Source organism: Bubalus kerabau, chromosome X (assembly GCF_029407905.1).
Source record: "Bubalus kerabau isolate K-KA32 ecotype Philippines breed swamp buffalo chromosome X, PCC_UOA_SB_1v2, whole genome shotgun sequence".
NCBI lineage: Eukaryota > Metazoa > Chordata > Mammalia > Artiodactyla > Bovidae > Bubalus > Bubalus kerabau.
In genome coordinates, this window is record NC_073647.1 from 107,038,462 (window position 1) to 107,053,030 (window position 14,569).

At 47.8% G+C, this 14,569-nt stretch overlaps 1 long non-coding RNA gene across 1 annotated transcript; it reads left to right on the plus strand.

The window, feature by feature from the left end:
* The first annotated feature begins 9,532 nt into the window (after positions 1–9,532).
* On the plus strand, positions 9,533–12,765 carry LOC129638912 (uncharacterized). Its single transcript, XR_008708087.1, has 3 exons — positions 9,533–9,716; positions 11,754–11,933; positions 12,634–12,765. It is a non-coding gene; the product is annotated as an uncharacterized LOC129638912 (long non-coding RNA).
* The last annotated feature ends 1,804 nt before the right edge of the window (positions 12,766–14,569 follow it).

Here is a 14,569-nt window from a genome sequence, read left to right on the forward strand (position 1 = left end):
CTAGAGAGTAGTGCTCCTTCTCCACAGCTAGAGAAAGCCCTCGTGCAGCAACAAAGACTCAGTGCAGCTACAATAAAGAAAGAAATAAGAAAGAAAACCAGGCCGATCTTACTGTATGTTCATTTGAAAAATCCAGTGGTAGATACTGAAGTAGGTGCATCTCTATATTCTTTGAATACTCGTATCTTGGGTGAAGCTAACAAAATTTACATCACAGGCTATATTAAAACTTTAGAGCAGCTTCCCAGGCACTGCTTGTTTCTAGAAACTACTTTTCTCAGAGAACTTACTTCGGAACTTTAGTAACCGGAACTGCAGCCTCCAGCACATTCAAGGGCAGGAAACAAAACACATTAGGAAGACAGGGTTCAAATCCTGTGAGTTGCCTGTGACCACAGGCTAGGATGAACACACATCCCAGAAAGAGTCTCTTCACATTTCAGTAACTGATCCTGTATTTCAACCACTTAGTTCAGTTCTTCAGGGCCACTGCTGTCCCCTTAAACAAACACTCGGTGTGAAACATTTGGAAAATGACCTCAACCCAATTCACTCCCAACCTCTTTTCACATGTCACAAGGAGTCTCTCACAATGATATTTCTTCACCTAGAAAGCCAATTCTCAGATAAAGAGAAGAATTCACACACACCTTGTGAAGAAATAGTGAGATTTTAGAAACTGACTCACAAGTAACCCATGGATCAACATTCTTTTCTCTCTTCTCCCTCCATCCACTCTGAGAAATGAGTATTTAGCCATGCTATCTGCTTTGCCCACCAAGTTTCTCATACCACACACGTGGTGTTAATAGTGAGACTATACACAAAGGCATTAATACCAGTTAGACCTATTGAAGTCGGCTACCTGGGGGCAGGGAGGTGGCTGGGGCAATGAATTCATCATCTCATTTCCTTCACCACCCCACCCCATTTCATTCCCTGCAGTCACTGGGCCCAAATGAAAAAAGATATCATACCAGATCTCTCCTTAAATCACCACTGCCTCAAGATTCCTTCCTTATCTTACATGGCTTCTGAGGCCAGGGAACAGATTTTACCTGAGATGAGTAAAGCTAGAGAGACAGCCCATTGGCCACAGATTCTGTTTGGGAGGTGATGTCTCAGTGTACTGCTCCCCCAGTGTGATGAATAAAGAAAAAGTCATCTTGGCTTGGCTCTGGTGCCGCATGTTTCAGATGTTAGCCACTAGATGGCAGGCTAGTAAGGTACTTGGATACTTGATCAATAGACTTTCAGTTCAGTTCAGTTGCTCAGTCATGTGCAACTCTTTGTGACCCCATGGACTGCAGCATGCCAGGCCTCCCTGTGCATCACCACCTCCCGGAGCTTACTCGAACTCACGTCCATTGAGTCGGTGATACCATCCAACCATCTCATCCTCTGTTGTCCCCTTCTCCTCCGACCTTCAATCTTTCCCAACATCAGGGTCTTTTCCAATGAGTCAGTTCTTCACATCAGGTTTCAAAATATTGGAGTTTCAGCTTCAGTATCAGTCCGTGTAATGAATATTCAGGACTGATTTCCTTTAGGATGGACTGGTTGGATCTCCTTGCTGTCCAAGGGACTCTCAGGAGTCTTCTCCAACACCACAGTTCAAAAGCATCAATTCTTTGACATTCAGCTTTTTTTATAGTCCAACTCTCACATCCATACATGACTACTGGAAAAACCATAGCTTTGATTTGACAGGCCTTTGTTGGCAAAGTAATGTCTCTGCTTTTTAATATGCGGTCTAGGTTGGTCATAACTTTTCTCCAAGTAGACTTTAAGGGAATTATATTACCGGGCATAATGGGGAAGTGGGGGAGGGGGGGGGAGTGCAGATTCTTCATCCAATCAGTTGAAAAAGCTTAAGCGCAGGGACTGAGGCTTCCTGAGGATGAAACAATTTAGCCTCAAGGCTACAGCCTGAGAAACCCTGCATGAGACTCGACATTGCTGGCCTGCTCTGCAGATTTGGGTCTCTAGAGTGCAACCTGGATTTCCAGCCAGCCGACCTGCCCAAAGGACATCAGAACTGTCAGCACCCACAAGCCCATGATCCAATTCCCTAAAAGAAGTCTCTCTCTATTGGCTGTGTTCCTCTGGAGAAGCCTAACATACCCCCAATATGTCACATCTTTCTCTGTCCAATCCAAAAACATTGGCTGAGTCGAGTATTATTCCACACCAGATGCTGTGCATTAAAGAAGCTGACAGATAAGAGGACACAGACATTTATTTGGAGCCTCCCACCTGCCAGGTCATGGGCGCTAAGTGTTTTACATCTGTTACTTCTGGTAGGTCTCCCAATAAACCTTACCAACAAGTAGACTTATTGCCATTTTACAGATAAGGAATTTGAGGCTGAAGGAGAGTGCCTGGGCTGGTAGGGCCTGCACTGGAACCCAGCTTGAGTGTAAACTGTGAACTGTGGGATGGAGGGAGACGACATGGGGAGAGGAGTTTGGGCACAGGTCCCAGAGAGTTTCCATGGCATAGGGGAGCATGGAAACATCACACCCTTATTTTCAGTCCTGGGCATCTCCTTGCAATAGGAGGAGCCTCAATCCATCTGAGGACAATATTACCAGGAACAGAATGATGTGCGCAACAGAAGATGAAGTCCGTGAGTGGTTTCCAGGCGGGACAGGTGTAACAGAAAAGCCAGCCTCCTAGTGAGGGTTCGTCTAGCTGTGAGGGAGAAGCTCGAGGAGTGTGGCTGAGAAGGAAGGAGCCTCTAGGGCTGGACACAGATGTTTAATGTGACCTTGAAGCTCAGTAGTCATTACACCAGGGAATATGCCAGCACAAACCTCATGCCATACTCACAAATACAACCTGCTAAGTTCGTGTCATTATTCAGAATAATTCACCCATTTTCAGGTGAGGCTGCTGTGGCACAGTGAGCCAATTTAATTTCTCAAGATGTGATGATAACAAGTGGGAGAACTGGGTGCAAGGAAGGTTGTCTAGAATCAGAGCTAGTGTCCGTACCCACACACTGTATTGTTTCCTCATAAAAGAGAAAAAAGGAAGAAAAAAAGAAGAAAATGAAAGAAAAAGAATAAAAGGAGACCCATGATGCTTACAGTATTGCGGCATCCACCTTGGACTGTGAGTAAAGAGAAAACTGCTCAAAGAACCTAATCAGAAAGGTAACTGACGATCACACAACGTGAAATCAGGGGAATGGCTGGGCTCAAGCACAGTGTACATGCACACGGAGAGCAGTGGGAGCACAAAGGAGGGCACGGGAAAGGTACGGAGTAGAAGAAGCTATGGAAGCAAGAGGAAGAGAGGAGAGCAGAGTGACAGGGCTCCTGTGGACTTGGCCAAGGACACTGATCAGCAGGTTCAAAGCGTCCATCCTGCTAATGGCAGAATGAGTGGAAGTTACACCTCTCACCGGTGAAAGAAAGTAGCCTGGCTGTCAGAGCTGTATTCATCCAACAAGTATCCCCCCAGCGCCCACCTGGTCATCAATGCCCTCAGCACAGTGCTGAAAGCAGCTGTAGCCTAGGACAGACCTCAGTCTCAGGAGGTAACGGATTGTCCAAGATATAGAATAAATGGGAAGCCAAGTGGGAAGGGACGGACACTAGACACTCCTGTCCAAGTGGGGACAGAAGACAGGATGCCCACCACCCACTCAAAGGAGCAGAAATGTGAGCCTAAAATTTTCAGAGTTCACTCACTGGCAATTCAGTTGAGAAACAGCTGCTTGATGGTGATGCACTAGGGAGAGGAAAGGCGAGTGTTACTCTCGTACAACAAGGTTCCGGACAAGGTGGGAATAAAAGACAGACACAGCCCTGAGCCTATGAAAACTGAGCCAAGAGGTTTGCTCTAGCCACTTTTTTCGTGTATGTTGTTTGCAGCAAACAAATTAACAAGTATCAACAGCTGCACTGCTCTGTGTACGTCACCTTATCATCACTCATAAGATGGTGAACGTGTTCTGAGCTCCTGTGGGGCACCAGACTCCCAGACCGGTGCTTTCCAGACTCTGTGGGCACAAGAACGTTTCAGGCAGCAAGAGGGTCCTCAAGGAGCTCACCGTGGGGTGGGCAGGGAGCCAGACTGAAGACAATGGTCACACAAGTGTGATGAGAGCCTTGGCCTCAGGAGCCAGCGGAGGCTGGGATCAGAGGGTCAGGAATGGGCTTCTCCTGGGGGTGGGACAACATATAATATTATTGTCCCCATTTGCAGACATGGGAACCGAGGATCAGAGAGGGTGAGCATCTTACTCAAGGTCACACTGCTTGGTAGTGGTCCTGATCATTTTCCATCTGTGTGGGTTGAAATGTGAAGGTTTCTGCACTATTCATAATACCACTCTCTCAATGTCGTCACCTATTTTAGCTCACAATCACCACATCACACATTCCCTTGGCTCTAGGTCCTCCTTTATTAGATGAATAATCTGCTGAACAAAGTATAGATTTCCTGTTAGCACATCCAGTCTGTCCACTTTATAAACAAAATTTCCGTGCAGAACGTGTTGGCTCTACCCAAACTCATTGTTTACACTGAGTTTGTATTGCATCCACATGCAGGGTAAAGAAAATGGATCACTGGGATCTGTAGTTGTACTTACCTATTTCACACAATCTCAAGCATAATTTTAAATGTAGCCAATAATCACTTAAAAAGAGTAGAACCACTTCTTTTCTAAAATGACCACTCATGAAAGAGTTCATTCAATGTCAGTACGTGCTAGGCAGGAGACTAAACCCCTTCATAGGGAGTTGTGGAAATTCATCTCCTTAAGATATGGAAATACTTTTTTTTTTTAAATACATTTTTACTGTTGCTGGTTCCCTGAGAGACTTAAGCAAGCAATGCCACTTCACTTTTCTGTTTCTGACAAAACAAACAAGCAAAGCAACCCTAACACACAGGCGCATAGACGTATATAATACAGCCAATAGAGGTATGTCAAATATAAGGCAATGGTATTGGAAATACAAGGGCTTCCCTGGTGGCTCAGCGGTAAAGAATCCACCTGTTAATGCAGGAGACTGGGGTTTGATCCCTGGGTCATGAAGATCCCCTGACAAAGGAAATGGCAACCCACTCCAGTATTCTGGCCTGGGGAATCCCATGGACAGAGAAGCCTGGTGGGTACAGTCCATGGGATCACAAAAGAATGGGACACGACTTAGGGACTAATCAATAACAATCGAAATACAAGTGGAAATCCCTAACTAATCATATATCCAAATTTCTGACCACAGCAGAGGTCTACTGCCCAGGATCAGCTGTACCCCAGGACACCAGACAACCAAAGATGCCTTCCTTTTTAAATTACTATACACTGCTACTGGTCGATTCAGGAGACAAAAGTTTTCAAAAGCATTGCACACCAAGGCAGGACTCAAGAGCCTATTAAAAGTATGTACTTATTCCTATGTCACATCAAGGTCTAACTCACACACTCTGGAGAACACCTGTGATGATTTCAATATGGGAAACGCATTTCCCCTGAAAATACTTCATTATTTTGTCTCATTTTGTGACGTGGGACAGGAGGTGTGGAGGAAGCTGATGCCAAGGAAAGAGCCTACTTCTGAACCTGGTGAACACCAATTTGAGCCCAGTTATCCTGGTCATCGACTGATGTCCATAGGATGTTTCGATATCAGTTTAAAATGGCGACCCACAAGGAAAGAAACAGAAATAAGTCACATACAGACTGCCCGTACTGTTCATGGGGTTCTCAAGTACCTCAAGGCTATATATTGTCACCCTGCTTATGTAACTTATATGCAGAGTACATCATGGGAAATGCCGGGTCGCATGAACCACAAGCTGGAATCAAGATTGCTGGGAGAAATATCAATAACCTCGGATATGCAGATGACACCACCCTCGTGACAGAAAGCGAAGAAGAACTAAAGAGCCCCTTGATGAACTTGAAAGAGGAGAGTGAAAAATACACCACCTTTATGGCAGAAAGTGAGGAAGAACTAAAGAGCCTGTTGATGAAAGTAAAAGAAGAGAGTGAAAAAGTTGGCTTAAAATTCAACATTCAGAAAACTACTATCATGGCATCCGGTCCCATCACTTCATGGCAAATAGATGGGGAAACAATGGAAACAGTGAGAAACTTCATTTATTGGAATTGAAAATCACTGCAGATGTTGACTGCAGACATGAAGTTAAAAGGCGCTTTCTCCTCGGAAGAAAAGCTGACTAACTTAGACCGCATATTCAAAAGCAGAGACATTACTTTACCAACAAAGGTCCGTCTAGTCAAAGCTTTGGTTTTTCCAGTAGTCATGTATGGATGTGAGAGGTGGACTATAAAGAAAGCTGAGTGCCAAAGAATTGATGCTTTTGAGCTGTGGTGTTGGAAGAGACTTGAGAATCCCTTGGACTGCAGGGAGATCCAGCCAGTCCATTCTAGAGCAAATCAGTCCCGAATATTCATTGGAAGGACTGATGCTGAAACTGAAACTGCAATACTTTGGGCCACCTGATGAGAAAAACCAGCTCATTGGAAAAGACCCTGACGCTGGGAAAGATCGAAGGAAGGAGGAGAAGGGGACAACAGAGGATGAGATCGTTGGATGGAGTCACTGATGGGACGGACATGAGTTTGAGTAGGATCTGCAGGTTGATAAGAGACAGGGAAGCCTGGTGTGCTGGACTCCATGGGGTCGCCAAGAGTCGGATACGACTGAGCAACTGGACTCAACTGAAGACTGTCCAACCGCCATCTGCTACTGAAGTGGTGGGTCATCTGGGGAAAATAACTGTTCTGAGAGAACACGGATCCCACTTGGCTAAAGAGGTTTCTGGTCCTGTGACACTAAGGCACACCTGGTTGGTCCTAGAGAGATAGATGTCTTCCTCTGCGTCTGTCCCTCTCTCTACCCCCTCGCTCTCACACATTCCTTCTCAGGATCAGGTTCTCAACAGCAGGAAGCCAATGCAGTGCCTCCCATCCTCCGCCCGTGCAAGAAGCCGGGAGTGGGTGGCGGTCAGCCTCCCATCCTTAGTGTGTGCAGAATGGAAGGGTAAAGACCACCGAGAGGAGTCCTCCAGCGTCCTATAGAGCCCACCCACCTTTCAGGGGTGAGGAGTTGGCTGGCCTGGTTTTGACGTCACAAAGATGGGACATTTACCCCTCCCTTCCTTATAGAAGGACCTTCCTGCGTATTCCCTGGGTTGTAGTGGATTGAGAGGGAGCCTGGAATGGCCTGAAGACAAGTAGGTTCCTCCACAGGGACGATGGCAGTACGGCGGGGGGGATTCGGAGAAGAGGAGTTAGTGCCGGGTCCTCTCGACCGCGTGCCCAGAGGTCCTCTCCCAGCAGCTTGGAGGCTAGGAGGGACCATCCTTGCCAGAGTCACAGGAAGTTTCCTTCCACACAGATGGCAGCTGGTGATGGTCGGCTCTTGGGATCGGAAGGCGGGGGCTTCTCCCTGATGCCTGGTAATTTGTGTTGTCCCCTGTCCACGTGAGGAGCAGCTCCTGTTACTTGCATGTTTTTCTACCAATTGTTACTAGTAACACACTAGGAAAGAGTAAAAGCAAACTATTAGAGACACTGGCTGTATTTCTACCGATTGAATTTGGGAGAGCACCACAGACCAGATGATCAGACTGCCAGCAAGGTGGTTTTGCACTGTACTTCATTCCACAGAGAGTAGTAGAGAAGTGACAGTGGGGACCTTTGCAGGGGGGAAAACATTTAGGGGGAAATCCCGACAGAAGAGGAAATGATTATCTTTGTGACGAGCTAGTTTCAGGAGAACTGACTTTTAATCTCCGTTCCTAGTCATGAGACAGAAAACAAGGAGTTGGATGGTCTGTGTCTGCCTTTTAATGACAAGGAGGAAGGTCTGTACTTGACCTTGTGGTAGGTAAACCCAGGAGTCACTGGATACTTTGGATGAGTCTTACCGAAGTCTGACAGGGAAGGGTGGTGCTTTGCATTAAGTCATTTTGGGGACATGAAAGTCTGCAGAGATTTCTTTCCTGTGGCTTTTCTTAGCAGCTCAGGTGAAGTGGAACATTGTCAGCATGGTAAATATGAGCATCCTGCATGCCGGTCCCAGTAGATAAGTATAAAGGCAGAGAGGTTCGAACACCCCTCACCTTTTAAAATTGGATTATGATTGCTTTAAATGTTGTGCTAATTTTTGCTGTAGTACAAGGGTGAATAAGCTATAAGTGTATACATATATCCCCTTCCTCTTGAACTTCTCTTCAACCCCGAACCCCACCCCTCTAGGTCATTACAGAGCGCCAAACTAAGCTTCCTGTGCTATACAGAAGCTTCCACTAGCTTTCTATTTTACACATGGTAATCTATATTTCAGTGCTACTCTCTCAATTCAATCCATCCTCTCCTTGCCTCCTGTGTCCATAATTCTCTTGTCCATGACTGAGACTCTAATCTTGCCCTGCAAATAGGTTCATCAGTGCCGTTTTTCTAAATTTCACATATATGTGTTGATGTAGGATATTTGTTTTTCTCTTTCTGATTTATTTCACGCTGTATAAGAGGCTCTGCTGCTGCTAAGTCACATCAGTCGTGTCCGACTCTCTGCGACCCCATAGATGGCAGCCCACTAGGCTCCCCCGTCCCTGGAATTCTCCAGGCAAGAACATGGAGTGGGTTGCCATTTCCTTCTACAATGCATGTAAGTGAAAAGTGAAAGTGAAGTCGCTCAGTCGTGTCTGACTCTTAGCAACCCCATGGACTGCTGCCCACCAGGCTCCTCTGTCCTAGCTTCATCCAATTCACTAGAAATGACTCAAATTTGTTCCCTTTTATAACTGATGACTATTCCATTGTATACATGTACCACAACATGTTTATCCATTCATTGACAGACATCTATGTTTCTTCCAAGTCGTAGATATTGTAGATACTGGTGCAAGGAACATTTGGGTACACGTGTCTTTCGGAATTATAGTTTTCTCAGGGCGTATGCCCAAGAGTGTGATTTCTGGGTCATATGGTAGTTTTATGGGCTTCCATGGCAGCTCAGCTGGTAGAGAGTCCATGTGCAGTGTGGGAGAACCCAGTTGAAATCCTGGGTCGGGAAGACCCCCTGGAGAAGGGATAGGCTAGCCACTCCAGTATTTATGGGCTTCCCTGGTGGCTCAGACAATAAAGGATTGCCTGCACTGCGGGAGACCGGCTTCGGTCCTGGGTTGGGAAGATCCCCTGGAGGAGGGCATGACAACCCACCTCGGTATTCTTGCCTGGGCAGTTCCCATGAGCAGAGTAGCCTGGTGGGCTACTCTGGGGTTGCAAAGAGTCGGACACAACTGAGCAACTAAGCACAGCACAGCATATAGTAGTTTTATTCCCAGTTTTTAAAGAAATCTCCATGCTGTTCTCCATAGTGGCTGTATTAATTTTCATTCTCACAAAGAGTGTAAGAGGATTCCCTTTTCTCCACGTCCACTCCCACATTTCTGATGATGGCCATTCTGACTGCTGTGACAAGATAGCTAATTGTGGTTCTGATTTTCATTTCTCATGATGAGCGAGTTGAGCATCTTTTCATGTCTTTGTTGACAGGTTCCGTTTTTACTCTGGATGTAATCGACACTTGAACATCACTGTATAGTTCTCAACAGGTTTTTTTTTTTTTTTTGGTAATCTAAATGAAGGCAGCAAAAAGGAGTCATTATTGCAGAATAGGATCATCATCCTCTTCAATTCAGGAAACTAAGCCACACAGACTGTAAGTAACTTGCCCACGGTCACAGAAGGAATAAGTGGTGGGACCTTGATTCAGATCTAGGTGTCTGTGGCTTCATCACCTCCCAGCTCGGCACCACAGGCTGATGGTTTCCAGATCCACACATCAGGCTCAGCACTCTCTTCCTGACTACAGACTTCCCTAGTCAACTGACAAGGCTGCAGGGAGACTGCACTCAACAAGTGCTAGGCAACTTCTGGGACACCAGAGATGCCTTCACAGGGAAGAGAAGTGAAAGACACGCTGGGTCCCACAGGCCTCTACCCAGCCCCTGGAGGGAGTGAGGAGATACAGGAGGTTCTAAAGGGGGCTGTGTCTCCGAGAGACAGGCTGATGGACTGCCATTCTGCATGCATGTGACAGGAAACACTTGTTCCTTTGAGTTTATTTCTCTTACGGTTGACAATACATACCACATGGTGAAAATAGACAAAGCAGATATGTAAAACCAAGCAGATATATGGATAAGCAGATACATTCCCATTATACTGATGGAATACCTGACAGTAAGACAGCACTTGTTTGTAAAAGGAGAACATTCTCCTAGACTATAGCAATGAAACAGGAAATTAGTCTTTTTCTTAATTCTTAGCCTCATTCCCCCATCACAGATGAGGCATCATGGGCACAGAGAAGTTAGGTCAACTCCCCCAAGTCGTTCTGATAGTACATGTTTGAGTCCCCCAGGCAAGGAATATTCAACATGTCCAAACTGCACCCATCCCTCCAACCTCGCCCCCCCCACAGCTGCACCTCCTTTACTGTTCCCTGACTCAGTGCAAGGCAGCCTTCTCCCCAGCTGCTTAGGCCAGAGATGCTTACAGCCATCCTTGCCTGCTGCCTCTCTCTCACCACACTCGCAATCATCAAGCCTCACCTCTCTGCCTCCTAAGTCTAAGTAAGTTTCTGTTCCTTCTCCCCATCACCACAGTGAGTTCCCTAGGCCAGGTCACCCTCGTCTCTCTCCTTGACAAGCACCAGCAATCCTGATACTTTCCAATACATGGTCTGTCCTGCTGCCTGAGGAAGGGAAGCTTTCTTCAGTGCAATCTGGGCATGACACCCCTGCTCAAAACTCTGCACGGGCTGCCTGCTGCTCTTAGGATACTGTCCAGCCTCCTGGACTAGGCGCAGCAGGTCTTGTCTGCCCCCAAATGCCCGATCTTCACCAGACACCCTCCTTCTGTTCCATGCCCCACTTGATATTCCAGCCACCCAGACCTCTCTCTGTTCATCAGATGGTCGGTGTGCTCACATTCCTACTCCCTAGCCGCCCCCCCGCCCCCTCTCGCCCCCTCCCCCCACCCACTGAATTCACAATTTCACTCCTGCCTTTGCCTCCATCTTACATGCCCTTTCTCCCTCCTCATCTGCCTGATTCCTTCTTAGGTTCAGCTGCCAGGCTGGGTAGAGCAATTTCCGTTTTTCCTGGGGAGTACCTGGGAGAAAAGTCACAGTTAACAGTTTTGATATTTTTACCAAATGGAAGGTGGTGGAGATTTCACTATGAATCCCCGCTGCACGATGAGCTGAAGAGAAATGCAATCTGATGGCAGAGTTTGTCTGGGAAAGGCTTCCTTGCTAAGAATAGGATACAGACAGAAAAGCTCTCCTCGTGCTTTATATGTGCCTGTTGTTGTCTTTGAATATGGCCTTTTGAATTTGGTCACAGCGTTGGAAGCATAAAGGGATCCAGGGTGACCACCTGCTTCACAGTGAGCAGGGATCAGTGGAAGCGTGGAAATTTCACAATGTCACTTTACGGTGTCTGTGACCCAGTACATGGAACAGGACTTGAGCTGCCCTACCCACGCACTGTGTGTTGAAGAGATTTTCACTATTTTTCACTCTATAGTGTTGAGTTCCTGTTAGGACAAGATGAAGTATATTGACACATCCTCCCTATGCGGGGGTTTGATTTACTAGTCCCTGTGGTCATCAGGGAGGCAAGGACGAGCTGCCAGCTCAGTATGGGGACCCTCCTAGGGAATGTCACAGCACCTTCTTGCAACTCCTCAGGTGTCTCCACCTGGTGCCAACAACCATGGAGGGAACCGCCAGTTCCTGTGATGGCCAGTGGAGGGAGCGACCCCACTGCTGCTTCTACCTGCTACAGATTCAACTGTGATGACTGACTTCCTTCACTACAACTCCTCTGAGCAGAACACACCTAAATATGAAATGAAGTGTGTGCTTATGGTATGTAAAGCCAATTAAATAGTTGGACACGGCACCAGTTCCACCACCCCACCCCAACCCCCACCCCAGCCAGAGGATGGAGTAGATTCTCAGGGGCTCTGGCATGCCACCCTCCCCACTGATGTGTCCATAACACAGGGTGCAGTGTAAATGACTCACCTTGAGCCTACTTATGGAGCTTGTGGGAGCCAGGTATATGGGGTTTTATTCCACACAGACCCAGAGGAGTAAGAATGAACCCCAGCCTTCTCACAGACAAGGAAACAAGCTGAAAGAGCTTAGGTGGCTGATGCAGTAAAAGCTGGATCTGGGAGTCACGCCCTAGTTTCTCTTGAGTGCAAAGCCAGTCCTCTCTGCAGTCACAACAACACGCGTGGCTTGTGTTTCAGTTACCGACATGCAGATGTTGTTCCATGAGAGGAGAGCCACCAGTGTCCCAGTCTCCTGTCCACTTGTGAAACGTGGGTACCCAGTAGGGCAAAGCCACCCTGAAGGGTCCTAAGCCCCTTTGTGTGTGCCTTAGGAGGAGCAGACTTGCAGCCAAGAAACTGGAGTCCGCTGGTAGGAAAGGGTTGCTCCAGAGGCAACACCAAGCAGGACTTTAACTTCCCCTGCGGGGACGCACTCTGCCATATCAGAGAGGCTTTGCAACCAGCCCCCACCCCAGTTATGTCTCCAGCAGTCTCACTCTATTTATCAGGTATAAGGAATCGGGAGGCACGCCAAAGCACAGGAAGTGTTTTTAGTGGCTGTAAGACAGCGCTGGAGACGACCCAGCTGCCATGGTGCTCTGGAGACAACTGGGGATGAAAGTCTGGCTCCACCTGTGTCCAGGTCTGTGCTCTTCTGCTTGTGTGTGTGTAAACTGTGGAAGGTCAAAGTGCCACCTCAAGAAATCTCTCCGTCCCCCCGAGAATGTGTCCTGACTAGGAACCCACACCACATCCCACCCCCGGACATATGGCAGGGGTCAGATGCTCTCTTCTGTGTTCCCAGAGTTCTATAATTTAAATCCTGCCATCGCTTTTCTCACAGAGCACGTGGCAGTCATCTGCTTGCAGGGGACAGTCCCCATCATCCCTAACCAATCCAGCCGCAGTAGGAGGAGACATAGCGTCTGGTCCCTGCTTAGAACTACTTCCTCATGAATGAAGGACCGGGACTCAAGGTAAATTCTCAGTCAATAAAGCGTAGCTCTTCGTGGACCAGTTACTTTTGTGTTAATAATGACACAGGAGAATGGAGTAAGCAGGATATCTGTGGAATAGATTCTCTACCCTTTGGAGGCGGGGATTGGAGTGCATGTTTCATATGACCCCTAATTCTGGAAACTCCTGATCAAAGAGGCTGCAAGGTTCATTACACACGTGTGGGTCACTCTGTTGCCCCATCAGCCACAGTTGTAGCCTCACAGTGGAACTGGGGTCAAGATCCTGAGAGCACCCACTGAACGTTTCCCAAGGACCAAGTGGCAATGTAGGCCCCGCAACTATGTGTCCAGACGATGGACTGTTGAACGAACTCAGGCTGCTAGTGGAGTCTCTGACCCTGTGCCTGGAGCACAGGCGTCTATGGAGTCAGGGACACCAGCACAGGTAGGAAAGGCGTGTGGAGTCCAGGGGAGGCCGTCAGCCTCACTCGGAGCTGCCCCTCGTGCATCCTCCTCACTCCTTGCTTGCCCCACCTCAGCTGTCTCTGCTCTTTCCCCCTGTCCTGCCTCTGCCTCCCTCACAGGCCTGGCACAGGCATGTCCATCAGCACCTATGACCCGTGCTTGTCCCTGTTGGTTCGCCGACAGAGCAGACGCTTACCCAGTGCCGCGGTATCTAGTCCCCACTTTCTGTTCAACTCTCACTCCCTGCTCCCGGCTGCCCTGGCCTCCTGGCAGTGTCTGCCCCCCACATTTATCCCCACTGTTCCCTCTTCTGCAATATCCTGACTCCAGATGTCTGCTGTGCTCATTTCCCCCTTCAAGTCTTTGTTAAAATATCAGCTCCTCAATGAAGCCCGCCCTGGTTGCTCTGTTCAATACTGTGACTTGCAGCTTTCCCCCTTGCTGCCCACAGTACCAGTCCCTTACAGGACTTACATGTATCTGATCACAGCACCACCCCCTTCTAACACACTGTAGAATGTCCTGGGTTATGAGGAGGGTTTACTGGGTGCCTCCTACCCCTACCCGTTCCCCTTTGGAGAGAGTAATTCCAGCACAGGGATTTATGTGGGTTGGCCACTTGTATCCACCACAGAGAACCAGGAAAAGCCTTGATGCATATGTGCTGCCTGAAGCAATGTGCCTGCCTCCCTGCTAGACTGTGAGACCCCTGAGGGTCCTGTTCTTCTCGTCCTTGGGGCAGGCCCTCCCTCCACGCAGGGAGAGGCCCTCAAGTTGCGGCTGCGTCAGTTTCAGCCACACCTCCAGCCCAGCAGCTCCATGACCTGGGACTCAGGAGTCAACTGGCTTCATTCCAAAGTGTAAACGCCTGTCTTTAAAGGAATTTAGGTATTATCAATGTTTAGACTTTACTTTGGGCCTTAAGTTTTTTGGCACCCACATTAAGTAGGAATTGTTGTAGCCTCTGAAACACAAGTTCACAATTTTTGATGAATTTGGTTGTGCCAATGTGAAACAACGT